The sequence below is a fragment of the Rattus norvegicus genome, chromosome 4, assembly GCF_036323735.1.
Source record: "Rattus norvegicus strain BN/NHsdMcwi chromosome 4, GRCr8, whole genome shotgun sequence".
Lineage (NCBI taxonomy): Eukaryota > Metazoa > Chordata > Mammalia > Rodentia > Muridae > Rattus > Rattus norvegicus.
This window is the reverse complement of record NC_086022.1, coordinates 47,876,609-47,896,625: the sequence shown is the minus strand read 5'-3', so window position 1 is coordinate 47,896,625 and position 20,017 is coordinate 47,876,609. Positions and strand designations below refer to the sequence as shown.

At 40.9% G+C, this 20,017-nt stretch overlaps 1 protein-coding gene and 1 long non-coding RNA gene across 7 annotated transcripts in view; one reads left to right on the top strand and one right to left on the bottom strand.

Annotated features, from left to right (window-relative positions):
- Positions 1-20,017, top strand: part of Cttnbp2 (cortactin binding protein 2) — a 163,732-nt gene that overhangs the window by 33,973 nt on the left and 109,742 nt on the right. The gene's annotated exons all lie outside the window — the stretch shown is intronic.
- Positions 1-20,017, bottom strand: part of LOC120102241 (uncharacterized) — a 43,665-nt gene that overhangs the window by 19,048 nt on the left and 4,600 nt on the right. Inside the window, exon 2 of the long non-coding RNA XR_005503483.2 lies at positions 1,858-1,998. This is a non-coding gene — a long non-coding RNA (uncharacterized LOC120102241). The remainder of the gene's footprint in view (positions 1-1,857; positions 1,999-20,017) is intronic.

The following is a 20,017-nucleotide window of genomic DNA, read 5'->3' as shown; positions in this document are numbered from 1 at the left end:
CGTTTTCTGTTAACTAGTGCCAGGTCCTTCTCTTCTGTTCTCCTTGAATCTATGCTAATCAGGCCTTTGACACTACTATATTAGCCAGAATCAATTCATCTTTATATTTGTTGAGAAAATAACATTAACTGTGGAATCAGAGTTGCTTGCTTTCTTTCTCCCAAACCTCTCATTCAAACTCTTTATGAATCCAGTTCACCCTGGTTCTCCTATACATCCCTGGGCCTACCGCATCTCACTCTTTTTGTTGACATGACTTTATATTAGTCTTCACTTGCCACAAGCTACAATGAGCTTACCAGCTAACAGGGAACACTAACTTGTTATTTTTAAGTTGTAGAGGACTGCAGTCTCAAGTACAGGGTCATGTCTACTTTCCCATTTCCTAGTTCTCCCAGATTCTAGAGGCTGCCCACCTTGCTAGGCTATGGTCAGTATTTGTTCTGTCTTCAAAACCAGCAACAAGGAACTTTCCAATCTTTCTGACCTTGACTTGTATTCTCTCTCAATCTCTGTCTCTGTCTCTGTCTCCCTTCCCCCACCCCTGTCTTTCCCTCCCCCTTCCCCGTCTTACCTTCCCCCTCCCTCTCTCCCTCCTTGCCTCCCTCTCTTCTTTTCTCTCGCCCTCCCTCTTTTCTTCCCTTCTTTCCTTCCTCCCCTCCAAAAGGCATCTTGTCTTTCTTTTCCAGGGACCCTTAGGATCACCTCTGGGTCCACTGTAATAATCCGAGATGGTCTGTCCATTTCAAGATCTTTAATTAGAAACATATCTACAAAGGATTCCCCCAGCCTCCAACCTTGGGGGATGGTTCAAGACAGGGCCCTGCCAGTCGTGGAACTCTTTCTGTAGATCAGGCTGGCCTCAAACTCACATAAAACCTCTTTGTGCCATAGAGGATAGGAACTAGGAATTAAGGCACAGAAACCGTGTGTGTGTGTGTGTGTGTGTGTGTGTGTGTGTGTGTGTGTGTGTGTGTGTGTTACATAGTTCTGCCTATTCCAACACCTGATCAGAATTGTTTGAGTAATATCCTAACTTGTCCCTCCTTCTGTAGTTGTTTCATTTACAGTCTCTATTTAGTTCCAGCCACCACCATGTTAGTTTGTGACTTTGGGGAGGAGAATTCTCACCCCAAATAGGTAAATTTCACCTAAACTACACAGACTCACAGTGAACCTGTTAAAACTTATCATTCTTTAACTCCTAGCTTTCAAGTGGCCATCTCTGTCTTTCTGAACAAATGGTACAGGGCTTCTAGAAACCTCAAAGCTGTTCCACATCCCTCTTCTGCACCTTAATACCCACCTTATGTCTCTGAATAATGCCTTTATTCCTTTGCAACCTTAGTAGACTCCTGCATAGTCTAGCCTTGGGGCTTCTCTATACCTCTGCTTTCTCTGCAGAGGTTCCTCTGTACAGACCTGGGCCAGTAGCTCCCCTGACTCCTCTTCAGGTCTTTGCAGGATGTCCTCTAATCATTCCATGGAAACTGCCATCCTGTGCACACCTAATACCCCATCCTCTTTTATTACATTATCTAGCTCCGTCGTACTTACCAATACCTTACACATTCTGCACATTCACTGTAAACATTTAAAAGTTCATGCAGGTGGGTCAGAGAACTGCCTGTGATCTGAAGTAGGGACCTACACCCCTAGGATGAGATCCTCAAAGTTGAATACATGAACCAGCTTGGACCCTGCATCCATTCTGTGCCAAGCATGGGACATAGTGAGACATCTTTGAGATTTCTAAAAGTTCACTTTTAAAACCATTTTAAAAACTTTTATTTTTTTATTGTATGTATAGATGTTTTACCTACATGAACATATATACACTACTCATGTGCCTAGTACCTGCAGAGGCCAGAAGAGGGCATCGGAATCCATGAAAGCAGAACCGCAGATGTTTGTGAGCTGCTGTGTGGGTGCTGGGAATAGACCCTGGGTTGTCTGGACCAGCAGCCACTGCACTTAATAGCTGAATCATCTCTCCATCTCCATTTGTTCAATTTTAAAACAAACAATAAATGGATATAATTTTACTTGTCAATTAAAAAATTTAAATATCTACTTATAAATGTATATATATGTATATATATGTTCAATCATGAATATGTTAATATGTTACATATATCCATATAGTTGGCTTATCTGTACAAACATTCTTTAGTGTTTAGTAGACTGGCATATGTTTCTTATTTTGTTTTACTTTTAAAAATCTTTTTGACATTTTCATACCAATGCCCACTGTGTCTTGATTATCCTCACCCCCTATTAGGCTGCTCTCCTCCCTCTTTTCCCCTCAGAACATTTCCCTCTTCCCGTTTAATCTCCCAGTAGCTATGGCATTGAAGAGAATGACTGCCCTTCTCACAGCAGCCATAGATATTAATAGGCCAGAGCCCCTCAGGCAGAGGTGCGGTCCTGAGAGGTTGCTGTGATGTTGAAGCCTTCAGTCTTAGGCAGGTTTCCCTGGCTGCCGTGTGTTCATGATTGCAGTAACTAGGTTGTGTCCAATGGGAGCATCTCATGCTTCTCTTCCGGATTACTTGTTTCTGCTCCTTCTCGCACAGCATTCTTTGGGCCTTCAGGGTAATATAGATGCCCCATTTAGGGTTTCAAGCGCTACAGTCATTTATTGTTATGACATAGTCATATGCTTTGTATATTTCTATTCCCCCTCTATGAGGAAAGCTTTACTAGAAGAGATTTTGCTTTGTTCATCGTTCTGTATATAACATTTTGTTTAATTATTGAGTTAACTTCAAATTTCTGTTAAATAGAGATGCATCTTTATGTCAGAGGTGCTAGTGAATATTGAATAAATATAAAAATAGCTTATCTTGCCTATGATATGTAGAAATGCTTTGATTTTGAGTAAATGCATTTCTCCCCCTTTTTTTCTTGGATGGCATTAGAGCTCAGGGAAGAGCAGGTTCTCAGTTCTGCAGATTTTTACTGTATTTTTCAATATGCGTTTATCTATAGCCAGAAACACAAGGCTGTATTTATTGTGGCATTTCGTCCCAGTATTACAGTCTACATAGAGAATGACTAGTGGTTGGTGTAGTATGATCTCGGAAGACCTTGTGAGAAATTTTGTTCCACTCCAGGTCACTAGCTCCTGCACAGAGCTGGGGAACTGCTGTTTCCTTGGTTTCCAGAATCTCCGAGCACTATGCTGGTAGTGTCTTCTTCCTGTTTGCTGTCCTTGACATAGATTCTCATGGCAAACCTGTCACTGTCCTTGTGGTTTTCCTGTTTCACGCTTTGACTTTCTATTCTTTTAAACATTGTTAAAAAGTTTGTAATAATATGTATGTGTGCACACGTATGGATTTGTGCACAATGTCACAGTGTCCACAGAGAGGGTCTGATCCTGTGGAACTGCTGTTAGAAGCAGTTCTTAGCCAAGTGATAATAGGTACTGGGAATCAAACTCAGGTTCTCTGGAAGTAGAAAATGTGCTTCTAACCTCTGAGCCATCTCTCCAGCCTGACTTTATCTTCTTTTTAATATCCCATAATCTTTCCACTGGGACCTTTTAAGTAATTATGCCAGCTGGTAGAGTCTTTATGTGTGTAGCATTATAATTATGTTTTCATGAAGCTTTCTTTCTCTCACGATTCTCCTGCATATAATTACTGGTGAGTAGGAGGAGTTCTGTGTAAGGGTTCTAGCTTTCTGTGAGAGACTTACTGTGTTTGATGAGCTCTGCTGGGCTCGCTTTGGGTCTCAGTGCTATGCTCGCATTGGCTTTGGCTGTTTGGAAGTTGCTTTTCTCTCATTGTCTTTCTGGAACAAATATAAACAGAAGACTCTTCATTCTTATAGCAAGACTTTTTCAAATCTGAAGTTTTTCAGGAGGTTTAATGGAAGAAAAGATGAAGTTGAAAGGAAACAAAGACAGAAGAGCTGAGACCAGACCAATGACTCAAATGTGGTTCAGGGTCCCAAGGATTCTAAACATGCATCTAAGAATTCTTTGATGTCAAATTTTTTGTTTTTTGTTTTTAACAATAGCATACATTATTTTCTCTTCCTAGTTTTACTTGTCACGAGGCTACATTACTGTTTTCTAGAGAAATAGAAAAGAGCTTTTATGTCTTTTATTAAAATAAGCATTAAAGACATATGCAGGAACAGAAACAGTGGCTTTCTTATCATTTACATTCTTTGAGGTGGAAATAAAAAATACTTTATTAATAATGTGCTTGTTAGTAATATGTGCCAAACTGCATATTGTTCTAAATGATACATTAGTGTAAAACTTTTGGTTTTATTTTCTAACAAGATAATTGTCATTATAACTCAAATAAATAAAAACTCTTAGTGCCTTTGATGCATATAGAGGGGTCCAGAGAGCAGAATGTTGGGGAAGCTCTAATCCATACAATTTTGCTTATAAAACTCAGTTTGCTCAGATTCAGCTGTGGCCCTGCCTTGGCCCATTCCTTCTCCAGAGTCTGCACCTAGGTGTTCAATTCCCCAGTGAGGACGTAAGCAGTACTTTTGAATACTTGGTGTTTGGACTCACTCTCCTTCGGGAGAGCACAGGTTTTCCTAGAAAGACTAGGAAGAACAGGTGGGAAGGCTCAGACTCTTCTGCATGAGAGCCACGTCTGTACCCTCAGACAGTTATCTACCATGCACCCAGCAACTGCTTCACAGGAGACGATATAGTGCCCATGGGGAAATAGTGCTGAAGAGCCCGCAGAGGAATTTTTGTAAGATCCTGTGCTGTGTCTGCCCTAAATCTGACATTGAGGCTGCTCACAGGACTAGAAACATGTTTCCTCTGAGTCTTTGACAGAGTCTGCAGTTGCTGAAGACCCTTCTTTTCTACAAAAGATTAGTTTGTTTCCTTGTGATTGTGCTTCTGGACTTAGGAAGGTTTCAAAAGTCTGAGAGTTCAATAAAGGTAGATGCTCAGCTATGATTTTTGCACAGTTTTATTTGTAGCATTTGGAAATCTTTTAAGTGCTGCGATGGATTATAGATTATATGAAGGAATGTGTATTTATTTATGCATATTTACTCATATAAATGTGTGTATTACCACATAAATCTAGACTTCTATCTTTAAGAATTAAGAAGTGAATTTGAGTCATAACTTCAGAAGTTAATGCTAATCAGATTTATTAGTTCATTATTGCTAGAGTTAATGGTTATAAAATATCTTCCAGATAATGTTTTTTTTTCTTTTTAATCATTTGAAGGAAAAGGTTTTGAAATAAACATGCTTTTCTATGGAGAACCCTGAGGTCATCACACATAGAAGGTAAAGCTGAGGTATAGAAAGGTGGGGGGTATAGCAAAGAGCCCCCACATGTTCAAGACCATGGAAGTAGAGTCAGGGAGAGTGACGTTCTTAGCCAGCACCCATCACCCTCAGGCCATGATTGATGTTTCTTTTTTTAGATGCAATGAATACTGAAAACTCTGAACAGCACCAAACCAGTGTTTTTCCTGTGTATAAGCAAGACTGACAATTCACTGACAATACACTATTCTTAAACTCACAGATTATAAACAGTATATGCAATACAAACTATTTAAAGGCTATGAGTGCTGTGTTTATAAAAAGGTAAAGAGGGGGGAATAAGCTTTGTTGGAGGTGTAGTCAGGAATGAGGGAAAGGGGTGCCTCTGAGGACCCATGCTGAGGCCACACGGTAAAGTATAGAATAGAGTTTATTTAGGGCATGGGAGTGGGGGAGTTGAGAGGTAGTAGAAGCAGAGAAAGGCAGAGAGAGAGAGAGAGAAAGAGAGAGAGAGGAAGAAGAAGAAGAAGGAGGAGGAGGAGGAGGAGGAGGAGGAGGAGGAGGAGAAGGAGGAAAAGAAGAAGAAGAAGAAGAAGAAGAAGAAGAAGAAGAAGAAGAAGAAGAAGAAGAAGAAGAAGAAGAAGAAGAAGAAGAAGAAGAAGAAGAAGAAAAGGAGGAGGAGAAGAGAAGTAGACATTGGCATGAGCAGATGGAGAAAGAGGGGGAAGGAGATGGGGAGTAGGGGAAGGGGTGAGGGCACAGAGTGGGAGCAAGAAGGGAAGAGCAAGAGAGAGCAGAGGGGCTCAATCAGTTTTCAAAATGCTTATGATAAGATAGTAGCAAGGCTAAATGGCATGACTGAAATCAATGCAGTTGTTATAATAAGTAAGATAGTTCATCACTTTATAAGCTTTGAAGAGTTTTGTTTCATCTGATCCCTCTAGCTATCAGGAGAGGACTTTACCAAGCTGTTGGATGCATTGGGAAGGCAGTTCTGTGGTGCTAAGATGACACTGAGTCCAGTCAATACAGATGGACTTTATTAGCCATGATTTGAAGACAGAGAACATTTGTTTCTCCTTAAATCTCTGTTTACCAGTCTAACAAATGGCATAAGAATGACTGAGTGTGGTTGAGACTCAATGAGGGAAACGCCTATTGCTGACACCTGGTGCCGTCATGGTCTTCCTGGCAGGGCTGCTAGATAGGAGTGTTTACAGACTATTGTGATTTTGTGCCCAGAGAAAAACAGATTCCGCCTTGAACACGGTGTTTGGGAAAAGGTCTAAGTTGAACATTTGTTTTCCTTTAGGAAATGACTAGAAATCTGTAGAATTTTGTTTTGAAAGATTTTTTAAAAAAAAGTTCTAATACAATCACTTGTTACTTTAATTAAACAAAAATGTAGGATACACTTTAAAGAGGTAAAAAGGCACCTGAGACACCGCCGGAACCTGAAGGAAACAGACCGGATAAACAGTTCTCTGCACCCAAATCCCGTGGGAAGGAGAGCTAAACCTACAGAGAGGCAGACACGCCTGGGAAACCAGAAGAGACTGCACTCTGAGCACATCCAGACGCCAGAGGAAAACACCAAACGCCATCTGGAACCCTGGTGCACGGAGGCTCCCAAAAAGAGCGGCGCAGATCTTCTCGGTTGCTGCCACCGCGGAGAGGACTTAGGCAGTATCCCACGAGCACACTTGAGCCTCGGAACCTCAGGTAGTACCAACTTTTCCCCTGCAAGAAACCTGCTTGGTGAACTCAAGACACAGGCCCACAGGAACAGCTGAAGACCTGTAGAGAGGAAAAACTACACGCCCGAAAGCAGAACACTCTGTCCCCATAACTGGCTGAAAGAAAACAGGAAAACAGGTCTACAGCACGCCTGACACACAGGCTTATAGGACAGTCTAGCCACTGTCAGAAATAGCAAAACAAAGCAACACTAGAGATATTCTGATGGCGAGAGGCAAGCGCAGGAACCCAAGCAACAGAAACCAAGACTACATGCCATCATCGGAGCCCAATTCTCCCACCAAAACAAACATGGAATATCCAAACACACCAGAAAAGCAAGATATAGTTTCAAAATCATATTTGATCATGATGCTGGAGGACTTCAAGAGGGACGTGAAGAACTTCTTTAGAGAACAAGTAGAAGCCTACAGAGAGGAATCGCAAAAATGCCTGAAAGAATTCCGGGAAAACATAAATAAACAAGTAGAAACCCATAGAGAGGAGACACAAAAATCCCTGAAAGAATTCCAGGAAAACACAGTCAAACAGTTGAAGGAATTAAAAATGGAAATAGAAGCAATCAAGAAAGAACACATGGAAACAACCCTGGATATAAAAAACCAAAAGAAGAGACAAGGAGCTGTAGATACAAGCTTCACCAACAGAATACAAGAGATGGAAGAGAGAATCTCGGGAGCAGAAGATTCCCTAGAAATCATTGACTCAACTGTCAAAGATAATGTAAAGCAGAAAAAGCTACTGGTCCAAAACATACAGGAAATCCAGGACTCAATGAGAAGATCAAACCTAAGGATAATAGGTATAGAAGAGAGTGAAGACTCCCAGCTCAAAGGACCAGTAAATATCTTCAACAAAATCATAGAAGAAAACTTCCCTAACCCAAAAAAAGAGATATCCATAGGCATACAAGAAGCCTACAGAACTCCAAATAGATTGGACCAGAAAAGAAACACCTCCCGTCATATAATAGTCAAAACACCAAACGCACAAAATAAAGAAAGAATATTAAAAGCAGTAAGGGAAAAAGGTCAAGTAACATATAAAGGCAGACCTATCAGAATCACACCAGACTTTTCTCCAGAACCTATGAAGGCCAGAAGATCCTGGACAGATGTCATACAGACCCTAAGAGAACACAAGTGCCAGCCCAGGTTACTGTATCCTGCAAAACTCTCAATTAACATAGATGGAGAAACCAAGATATTCCATGACAAAACCAAATTTACACAATATCTTTCTACAAATCTAGCACTACAAAGGATAATAAAGGGTAAAGCCCAACATAAGGAGGCAAGCTATACCCTAGAAGAAGCAAGAAACTAATCGTCTTGGCAACAAAACAAAGAGAAGAAAAGCACACAAACATAACCTCACATCCAAATATGAATATAACGGGAAGCAATAATCACTATTCCTTAATATCTCTCAACATCAATGGCCTCAACTCCCCAATAAAAAGACATAGATTGACAAACTGGATACGCAACAAGGACCCTGCATTCTGCTGCCTACAGGAAACACACCTCAGAGACAAAGACAGACACTGCCTCAGAGTGAAAGGCTGGAAAACAACTTTCCGAGCAAATGGTCAGAAGAAGCAAGCTGGAGTAGCCATTCTAATATCAAATAAAATCAATTTTCAATTAAAAGTCATCAAAAAAGATAAGGAAGGACACTTCATATTCATCAAAGGAAAAATCCACCAAGATGAACTCTCAATCCTAAATATCTATGCCCCAAATACAAGGGCACCTACATATTTAAAAGAAACCTTACTAAAGCTCAAAACACACATTGCACCTCACACAATAATAGTGGGAGATTTCAACACCCCACTCTCATCAATGGACAGATCATGGAAACAGAAATTACACAGAGACGTAGACAGACTAAGAGAAGTCATGAGCCAAATGGACTTAACAAATATTTATAGAACATTCTATCCTAAAGCAAAAGGATATACCTTCTTCTCAGCTCCTCATGGTACTTTCTCCAAAATTGACCATATAGTTGGCCAAAAAACGGGCCTCAACAGGTACAGAAAGATAGAAATAATCCCATGCGTGCTATCGGACCACCACGGCCTAAAACTGGTCTTCAATAACAATAAGGGAAGAATGCCCACATATACGTGGAAATTGAACAATGCTCTACTCAATGATAACCTAGTCAAGGAAGAAATAAAGAAAGAAATTAAAAATTTATAGAATTTAATGAAAGTGAAGGTACAACATACCCAAACTTATGGGACACAATGAAAGCTGTGCTAAGAGGAAAACTCATAGCGCTGTGTGCCTGCAGAAAGAAACGGGAAAGAACATATGTCAGCAGCTTGACAGCACACCTAAAAGCTCTAGAGCAAAAAGAAGCAAATACACCCAGGAGGAGTAGAAGGCAGGAAATAATCAACCTCAAAGCTGAAATCAACCAAGTAGAAACAGAAAGGACCATAGAAAGAATCAACAGAACCAAAAGTTGGTTCTTTGAGAAAATCAACAAGATAGATAAACCCTTAGCCAGACTAACGAGAGGACCCAGAGAGTGTGTCAAAATTAACAAAATCAGAAATGAAAAGGGAGACATAACTACAGATTCAGAGGAAAGTCAAAAAATCATCAGATCTTACTATAAAAGCCTATATTCAACAAAACTTGAAAATCTACAGGAAATGGACAATTTCCTAGACAAATATCAGGTACCGAAGTTAAATCAGGAACAGATAAACCAGTTAAACAACCCCGTAACTCCTAAGGAAATAGAAGCAGTCATTAATGGTCACCCAACCAAAAGCAGCCCAGGTCCAGACGGGTTTAGTGCAGAATTCTATCAGACCATCAGAGAAGACCTCATACCAATATTATCCAAACTATTCCACAAAATTGAAACAGATGGATCACTCCCGAATTCCTTCTACGAAGCCACAATTACTCTTATACCTAAACCACACAAAGACCCAACAAAGAAAGAGAACTTCAGACCAATTTCCCTTATGAATATCGTCACAAAAATACTCAATAAAATTCTGGCAAACCGAATCCAAGAGCACATCAAAACAATCATCCACCATGATCAAGTAGGCTTCATCCCAGGCATGCAGGGATGGTTTAATATACGGAAAACCATCAACGTGATCCATTATATAAACAAACTGAAAGAACAAAACCACATGATCATTTCATTAGATGCTGAGAAAGCATTTGACAAAATTCCACACCCCTTCATGATAAAAGTCCTGGAAAGAATAGGAATTCAAGGCCCATACCTAAACATAGTAAAAGCCATATACAGCAAACCAGTTGCTAACATTAAACTAAATGGAGAGAAACTTGAAGCAATCCCACTAAAATCAGGGACTAGACAAGGCTGCCCACTCTCTCCCTACTTATTCAATATAGTTCTTGAAGTTCTAGCCAGAGCAATCAGACAACAAAAGGAGGTCAAGGGGATACAGATCGGAAAAGAAGAGGTCAAAATATCACTATTTGCAGATGATATGATAGTTTATTTAAGTGATCCCAAAAGTTCCACCAGAGAACTACTAAAGCTGATAAACAACTTCAGCAAAGTGGCTGGGTATAAAATTAACTCAAATAAATCAGTAGCCTTCCTCTACACGAAAGAGAAACAAGCCGAAAAAGAAATTAGGGAAACGACACCCTTCATAGTAGACCCAAATAATATAAAGTACCTCGGTGTGACTTTAACCAAGCAAGTAAAAGATCTGTACAATAAGAACTTCAAGACACTGAAGAAAGAAATTGAAGAAGACCTCAGAAGATGGAAAGATCTCCCATGCTCATGGATTGGCAGGATTAATATAGTATAAATGGCCATTTTACCGAAAGCAATCTACAGACTGAATGCAATCCCCATCAAAATACCAATCCAATTCTTCAAAGAGTTAGACAGAACAATTTGCAAATTCATCTGGAATAACAAAAAACCCAGGATAGCTAAAACTATCCTCAACAATAAAAGAACTTCAGGGGGAATCACTATCCCTGAACTCAAGCAGTATTACAGAGCAATAGTGATAAAAACTGCATGGTATCGGTACAGAGACAGACAGATAGACCAATGGAATAGAATTGAAGACCCAGAAATGAACCCACACACCTATGGTCACTTGATTTTTGACAAAGGAACCAAAACCATCCAATGGAAAAAAGATAGCATTTTCAGCAAATGGTGCTGGTTCAACTGGCGGTCAACATGTAGAAGAATGCAGATCGATCCACGCTTATCACCTTGTACAAAGCTTAAGTCCAAGTGGATCAAGGACCTCCACATCAAACCTATACAATCAAACTAATAGAAGAAAAACTAGGGAAGCATCTGGAACACATGGGCACTGGAAAAAAGTTCCTGAAGAAAACACCAATGGCTTATGCTCTAAAATCAAGAATCGACAAATGGGATCTCATAAAACTGCAAAGCTTCTGTAAGGCAAAGGACAGTGTGGTTAGGACAAATCGGCAACCAACAGATTGGGAAAAGATCTTTACCAATCCTACAACAGATAGAGGCCTTATATCCAAAATATACAAAGAACTCAAGAAGTTAGACCGCAGGGAGACAAACAACCCTATTAAAAAATGGGGTTCAGAGCTAAACAAAGAATTCACAGCTGAGGAATGCCGAATGGCTGAGAAACACCTAAAGAAATGTTCAACATCTTTAGTCATAAGGGAAATGCAAATCAAAACAACCCTGAGGTTTCACCTCACACCAGTGAGAATGGCTAAGATCAAAAACTCATGTGACAGCAGATGCTGGCGAGGATGCGGAGAAAGAGGAACACTCCTCCATTGTTGGTGGGATTGCAGACTGGTACAACCATTCTGGAAATCAGTCTGGAGGTTCCTCAGAAAATTGGACATTGAACTGCCTGAGGATCCAGCTATACCTCTCTTGGGCATATACCCAAAAGATGCCCCAACATATAAAAAAGACACGTGCTCCACTATGTTCATCGCAGCCTTATTTATAATAGCCAGAAGCTGGAAAGAACCCAGATGCCCTTCAACAGAGGAATGGATACAGAGAATGTGGTACATCTACACAATGGAATATTACTCAGCTATCAAAAACAACGGCTTTATGAAATTCGTAGGCAAATGGTTGGAACTGGAAAATATCATCCTGAGTGAGCTAACCCAATCACAGAAAGACATACATGGTATGCACTCACTGATAAGTGGCTATTAGCCCAAATGCTTGAATTACCCTAGATGCCTAGAACAAGTGAAACTCAAGACGGATGATCAAAATGTGAATGCTTCACTCCTTCTCTAAAAGGGGAACAAGAATACCCTTGGCAGGGAAGAGAGAGGCAAAGATTAAAACAGAGACTGAAGGAACACCCATTCAGAGCCTGCCCCACATGTGGCCCATACATATACAGCCACCCAATTAGACAAGATGAATGAAGCAAAGAAGTGCAGACCGACAGGAGCCGGATGTAGATCGCTCCTGAGAGACACAGCCAAAATACAGCAAATACAGAGGCGAATGCCAGCAGCAAACCACTGAACTGAGAATAGGACCCCCGTTGAAGGAATCAGAGAAAGAACTGGAAGAGCTTGAAGGGGCTCGAGACCACATATGTACAACAATGCCAAGCAACCAGAGCTTCCAGGGACTAAGCCACTACCTAAAGACTATACATGGACTGACCCTGGACTCTGACCCCATAGGTAGCAATGAATATCCTAGTAAGAGCACCAGTGGAAGGGGAAGCTCTGGGTCCTGCTAAGACTGAACCCCCAGTGAACTAGACTGTTGGGGGGAGGGCGGCAATGGGGGGAGGTTTGGGAGGGGAACACCCATAAGGAAGGGGAGGGGGGGATGTTTGCCCAGAAACCAAAGAGTTATTATTAAGTATTAAATAAATAAAAAAAACTGAAAAAAAAGAAATATATCAGATCATGAAAACCAAAACAGTCCCTAAGGAGAACTAGGGAGGTGGCATTGTATGTTCAAGCATGAGGACCTGAGTTCACTGAATGCATTAATGTGGTTTTCTAAATTTTTTAAAACATACTATAGGTACACAAATGGGTTTTCCTCCCAATATATGACAAAATAAAAGATTCAACAGCAAAAAAAAAAAAGAGGTAAAAAGGATTGTGGAGTACTCATTGATATATTTATTTATAAATATATTTATATTTATATTAAATATAAATTATCATTTATATTGCTATGTTAAATTGTAAAAGGTCTATTTTAGTGTGGGTTTCTTGTAATTCATTTGCTGCTCTCTTCATTAAAATTTATAAAATGAATATATATATAGTTGCCTTTATATATAACTATTTAGGAACCATATGTATATTTATATTTAAGTATATATAATATATGTTATATATATATACTCATAAAGGTGACTGAATCTGGTCTATTTTTTAAATAACAAGAAGTGTTAAAGACTGTTGCTGTGATTAATGTAGCTACTATATGCTAATGAATTTTTAACAAATAGTCTTTTTCAAGAAGAACTGTTTATGATCTTTGTAGGTCACCCTCAACAAGGCTGATTATATCCCTGTGGACCCCAGTTGTCAGGTTTTTCTATTGGGCATTCCTTATAATAAGCACTAGTTTCCTGTGGGAAGGGTGGACCAGGAAAATGCAGTACTTCGAAGATCTGATCATTGGATTTAAATTGTTTTTTTGTTTTGCAATTACTTCCCTATTTGTCCCCATGCTTATTAATCATGGGGCTGCTGTTTGGGGAGGGTTTGGTAGAAGCATAGAATATTCTGGTTGCGTTGGGCCTTGTGTGGTACTTGCCGTAGGTGAGAACTGTCTCCCCTTAGGGAATTACATTGCTGTACATTGATGCTTTCAAACTAAAGTGTCCACAAACTAAACCATCAAAATGAGAATCTGTCGAACAATGATTTATTTCTTACAGGACTCTGAGGTGACTGGGTTGGTAGGTCATAAGGTAGAAGTAAATGGAGGACAGAAGATGTAGGTTCCATGCTACTTTTCTGGGGTCTCTAAGACATCCTTCATATCGATCTTATATATCTATCCTATCCTTATATCTATCCTGTATATCTTCTTCCTTGATGGGAGACAGACTGGTTTGGGTAAATGCCAGGAAGAGTTTGCAAGTGGGAATGAAGCAGGATGCTCCAAGAGCAGATATCAGGCAGTGTCCGGCAGGGATTTGTCAGAGATGCCAAGAGAGAGCACTCTTAGCACGTGTGTGTCTTGTTCTGTGGAGGGTAGCATTGAGAAAATGTGAAACTCAAGGCTTTCTTTTTTTTTTTTTTGATTCTTTTTTTTCGGAGCTGGGGACCGAACCCAGGGCCTTGCGCTTCCTAGGTAAGCGCTCTACCACTGAGCTAAATCCCAGCCCCTCAAGGCTTTCTTAAGAGGACCTTCTTTGATTAGACAGTGGGACATATCCCAAGAAATATCTTGGCTCATGTAGCAGAAAAAAATTTCAGGATGAATTTTTTTTGTTGTTTGTTTCTTTGGGCCAACTAAGGGGCCCAAAATAAAATGTCAGTCATATTCCAGTTTTAACTCTATCCATCTCTCAAGCCTGATTTCTTATCATTGAAATACTGGCCCTAAACTCTCTGTAAAGTATAGAATTTGATAGAATTACAAAATTAGGGTCAATACTCTTAACACGTTCTTCAATTTCATAAAGAAAAGTACTGGAAGAAACCACGAAATGATAAAAAATTAACAGCAGTTCTGGATGTACTAATTCAGCTGTGTCAGCATTATGGTAGCTCAAGAATGTGGAGACAATGACTTTGGCAGAGAAATGTTCTCTAATCAACCATGATCTTAAGCTTGGTAATCCAGGACCTTGGCATCCCCAAGACCGTCTCTTCTTAAATGTGACCAACATGGAGCCTTTCCATGATGTGGAACAACACACACCCTGCATGCGAATTCATTCTTTATTCCTTAACAATATTGCGAGTCAGGAATCATTCAGTGCTTTGCATAGGAGAAACTAAGGCTCAGAGTGGCTAATAATTTGAATAGACATTTTTAGAGCCAAAGATCAAATTTAGCCAATCAGAAAGCAGAGTCCCTCTGGAGCAAAGTCTATGCCTCTATCCCAGTGGCACTCAGTCTTGTTCCAGAAGCTCTTTAATTAATGTGTCTTTAAGATATATCTGTGGGTTTGTTTGCATTTCCTTCCCATGGACAGGATCCACCAGTAACTCCATGCTGCCCTTGGTGTTGGGAAAATCATTCCTGTAGATATTTTTAAGATGTGATTTCATTTGCCCCCCATGTGGACTTGGGTGTTCAGAGTATCCATCTCTGGCAGTTGGGATGCTCCAGTTTAAACTCTACGTGGGGATGTGCACATTGTAAGCTGCTTCCTTTTACTGATGCTGGCAATTGTCTGAAGAGAGGAGGAAAATTGGAATGCTTCAGGACTGCTGTGATGCACTTCCAAGAGGCACCTCTAAATAAACAAGTAAAGCCCAATGTTGCTTGCTTGTGCAGTTTTTAAAGTCCTTGAGTTTTCCCCCATTGGGTTTTAAATCATAAGCAAACCCAGCATACACTTTCAGTGCAAGCTGGCATGCGTATTCCTATCCCCGGCTTCCAATGAAATGGAACAAACACGTCTTTGCATGCTGAAAGGAAGACTTGAGTTCTCTAAATGAGGTTCTTTTTCCATGTAGAAAGGAGGAACATCCCTTTAAAAAGCTTATTAAGTGGTAGGTGCTAAACTTGTCATAGTCCTTTTGTAGGTTGAAATAGGTGCATGTTCTCTCCGCAGCTCTGTGCTTGCCTGCAATTGTGACAATTTTGGATTTAAGTCTTAAACTCCTTCCGTGGGGATGAAGGCCTCAGGTTTACAACTGTGCTGTGTCCTTTCTAAAGAAAATGGGCTGAAATAGTAATGTAAGTTCCTAGCTAAAAGAGAATTGTTCTCGTTCGAGGGAAGCTGGCACTGTAAATTTTAAATGACATTGCATCAGGCTGGGAGGTGATTTAGTGAGGGCTCTTGCCTAACATGTCTGATAACCTAGCTTTGGTTCCCAGCCCATAGAAGAAAAGGACCAAAATTAATATAGCCCCACTTTAAATATGCATAGAACATAGATGGGAAAGGGAGTGTATTTGACTAAACAACTACTGAGAGGCTACCTGCATTTGTTTTTAGAATGTTTTAAGTCACTGAAAATAAACTGTGTCTGTGGTTACAGTAATTAATTCCAGAATAGTCACAGATATCCAACGCTATGGGCATTCCAGTCCTGGACATAAATTGCCATAAGTTGACATAGTATTTGCATATAATTGATTGCTCTCATGTCATCTCTGGGTTACGTTACCTGATACAATGTAATTGCTGTGAGCATAATGTTTTTCCATTTGGTTGATAATTTCCATCTAAAAGCCATTTTAAAGGAGCACAGCTAATCATTAGCATCATCTGATCTGATACTGCACATTAGCAATGCACATTTGACTCACAAAGAATCTGTTGAGTGTTTAGGACACACTAGGCCAAGTGATCACAATAAACATCTGTTGACCCAAGTCTCTTATAGCACATAGTATATCCTTGAGAGACTTGCCTAAAAATAATGATGCTGGAGAATAGCACGTATCCAGAAAAGAGCTAGGTACCAAGATAGGTACAATGAGGCACAGAGAGAGGGGACACAGTATCACAGTTGTAGAGAAAGACTGTAGAGTGGACGCAGGCTCCAGTAGGGGAACTGTGACTTCCCATTGTCCCCATACAGGCGTGGCATAGCACTGCAAGTTCAGGACTGGGCAAATGGTATTGTACTTGAGATTTATTTTGATATCTACACTAATATAAGGCTAGTTTTAATTAGATATGGTAAAACACGAATACACTATTGTATTCTGACTGACAATTTTTATGAGAAGGGACTCTAGATACGGAAAGTGCAGTACCTCCCTGCGACCATGTGGAGAAGTATTAGGAATAGGAGATTCAGATCTCTGAACACGGTTCAAATGAGAAGGAATTGGTGAGACCATGGAAACAAGAGTAGAGTTGCCCAGCAGGCTCCTGAATTGTGTATAGGAGCTACTCTGTCTGTCCAATTCTTAGCCATTAAATAATTAAGGCAAGCACATAGCATGATGGTGTCTGAGAATTCAGTAAAGGGAAGTACATGGAAAGTGTGACCATAGATTGGTTTGCAGACAAGCACGGGCTGGATGCAGAGTTGTTTTCTTAGCTAAGGGTTGCCTGGTCCTGTAGGGACAGTCTCTTCAGCTGTGCAGAAAGGAGAAATCTAGTTCATAAAAAGCTTAGAGGGTGGATGGAGAAAGTAGGGGTGGTGTACAATGAAGTCATTCTTTATAGAAAGCCCTGAAGAGTGTTTGGACTTGCTTATTGACTCCTGAGGAGCCCTCCAAAGCTGAGAAATGTAAAGTAGGCCTATGCTGCGGGGTCCTCATTCCTTTTCAGCAGAGAAGACAGTTGGCTGGAGAGGCACTGAGTGTAGAAGTGTGGAGACAGCAGTGGATCGTTTGGAACGCTAATGTGACAGGGAGGAAAGTATAGATTCAGGCCTATTTAAATATGCCTTGTCTGGTTAGCCGTGACTCGGAGAGTGGAAACTGATATCTCACTGTGGCCCAGACTCAGGCAGAGTCACAGGCAGAGCACAGAATATGTGGGAGAGAGGGTGTACAGGGAAAGCTGTGACAGAGTTAGCTCGGATTCCTTGTTCAGGATAAGGTGAAACATTTAAGGCAAGATGTTTAGTTGAATTAGGGTTCTGTCACTTACATTTGAATACAGGATGCCACTCTTAGGAACGCAGGAAGAAGGATGGATGGCAGAGCATAGCACAGATGTAATTAATAGCATTAGAGATGGGACAAGACAGATAATACTGGAAGGAACAGAATGGCGAGTGATAGATGTCAGCAAGAAGAGTAAAGCGAGATTCATGTCAGGGATGGAGATGGGCTCAGGAATCTGGTCCTGAAGAAAACTGATCCTAACATTTCCTGTGCATAGCAAAACTGTTGGGCGCTCACACTGTCTTTCCCTGTAATCTATATATGCTTCTGTCTGAACATTACATCCTTTCCCTAAGTTAAATCATCTAAGGATTATGTACCTAATACAATATAAATGCTGGAAAATATTGTACTGTGCTACTAAAAAAAATCATGACAAGGAAAAGAGCCTGTATCTGTTTATTTTCAACCCAAGGAGACTGATACGCAGGAGTGGAGCCTGCAAACAGAGAAGCCCGAATGTTGGTAATGTCATGGAGACAGGCACCTGCCAATAGCGTGTTCCTTCCTCTGACAGATACAATTTGTGAAGGGGCGGTGGTATTGGCTGTTTGTGCTAAGGCAGGTCTTGGAGCAATGAGTTACTGTGTGCTGTAGAGAGAACCTAGGAGGTAGGTAGAGTGTTGGCACAGATTAAGGAAGTAAGAAGCAATGATGAACGCTAGGAACATGAGCTCTGCAGCAGATGGAAAGGGCAGTTGGTAGGAGAGCCAAGGAAAGAAACAGCTGTGATTATTATTTTGGCAGGGTGGGGGTGTGTGAGGGTGGTATGGCAGTGGTATTATGGTGGTGCTATGGTGATGGTATGGTGGTGATGGTACGGTGGTGGTGGTGGTGGTGATGGTGGTGGTAGTGGTATGGTGATATGATGGTGGTGGTATGGTGGTGGTGGTATGGTGGTGATATAGTGGTGATGGTACAGTGGTGGTGGTGTGGTGGTGGTGGTAGTGGTATGGTGGTATGATGGTGATGGTATGGTGGTGGTGGTGTGGTGGTGGTGGTGGTGTGGTATGGTGTGGTGGTGGTGGGGTTGGTGTGGTGGTGGTGGTGGTGTGGTGGTGGTGGTGGTGGTGGAGGTGGTGTGGTATGGTGTGGTGGTGGTGGGGTTGGTGTGGTGGTGGTGGGTTGGTATGGTGTGGTGGTGGTGCAGTAGTGGTGGTGTGGTGGTAGTATGCTTGCTATAGTAACTAATTGGTAGGATGACCATGAAATCCAGGGACATGTATATGCTGAAGCTCAGTTCCAGTGAAAGTTATTAAGAAACTGAGCTCCTGGTTCTTTTGTCTACCTGGCCAGAGTCTCCTGGATCATAACACTGTTCTCAGTGAGTTGGGGACTCCACTTTATAAAGGCTGTTTTATATTTCATCAGTCTGTAAATTGGGCTTCAGAATGTTGCTATAGTAGCTAATCGGTCTCTCCTTCACAGCTAGAGCTACACTTTTCCTTACTCGAAGATTTATTTATTACCTTAAAAGCAAAGCAAAACAAACAAAAACAGCTTACATATGGAAGCACCATTCGTGTTTCTCTTAGCCAGTCGGCTTCTTTGACCATTTGGTAGTCTATGCAGTTCATTCCCTCAGGGCAGTTTAAATATAAATACTGGGTGTGACTTTATAAAGCAAAACTACTCATTACTGTTTCAATGAGTTCTGAAAGGCAGTGTTCATTTCCTGAGAGGAGCAGGCAGCTTCCTGGAACGAGGGCCAGTGAAGACTGAAATGTGCTCACTATAGAGATGAGGAAATCATCATAGAGGAGGACCAATCAAGTGCTATTACAAAGCCATCAGCTGCTCAGTGACTGCCATCTTCCCAGATCCATCTTTTCAGTGATGTCTCAGCTCTGCAGAGAGCCTTCCTTGACTGCCCCTTCATTTGGCTCTCTCAATCTTCACTGTCATTTACAAATGAGTCCTAGTACCCGTGACATCTAAAGAGCTTGGGGGAAGGAAAGGGAATACCAGAGACTTTGGTATGATACACTGCTTTGCTACTTGCTCACAGAGACAAGAATTAACAGGTTTGTTGATGCTGGCATGGACGTTGTTGATGTATTTCTCAGTCTTAGATATCCACGTAGCTCTTGCTGTTTGACCACATAATGAGACTGGCTTTGCAGACAGATAACGAAACCATTGTAACACCTAACACCTTAGAGGTCCATGCATTCAGATCCTATACTCAAATTTAAGAAC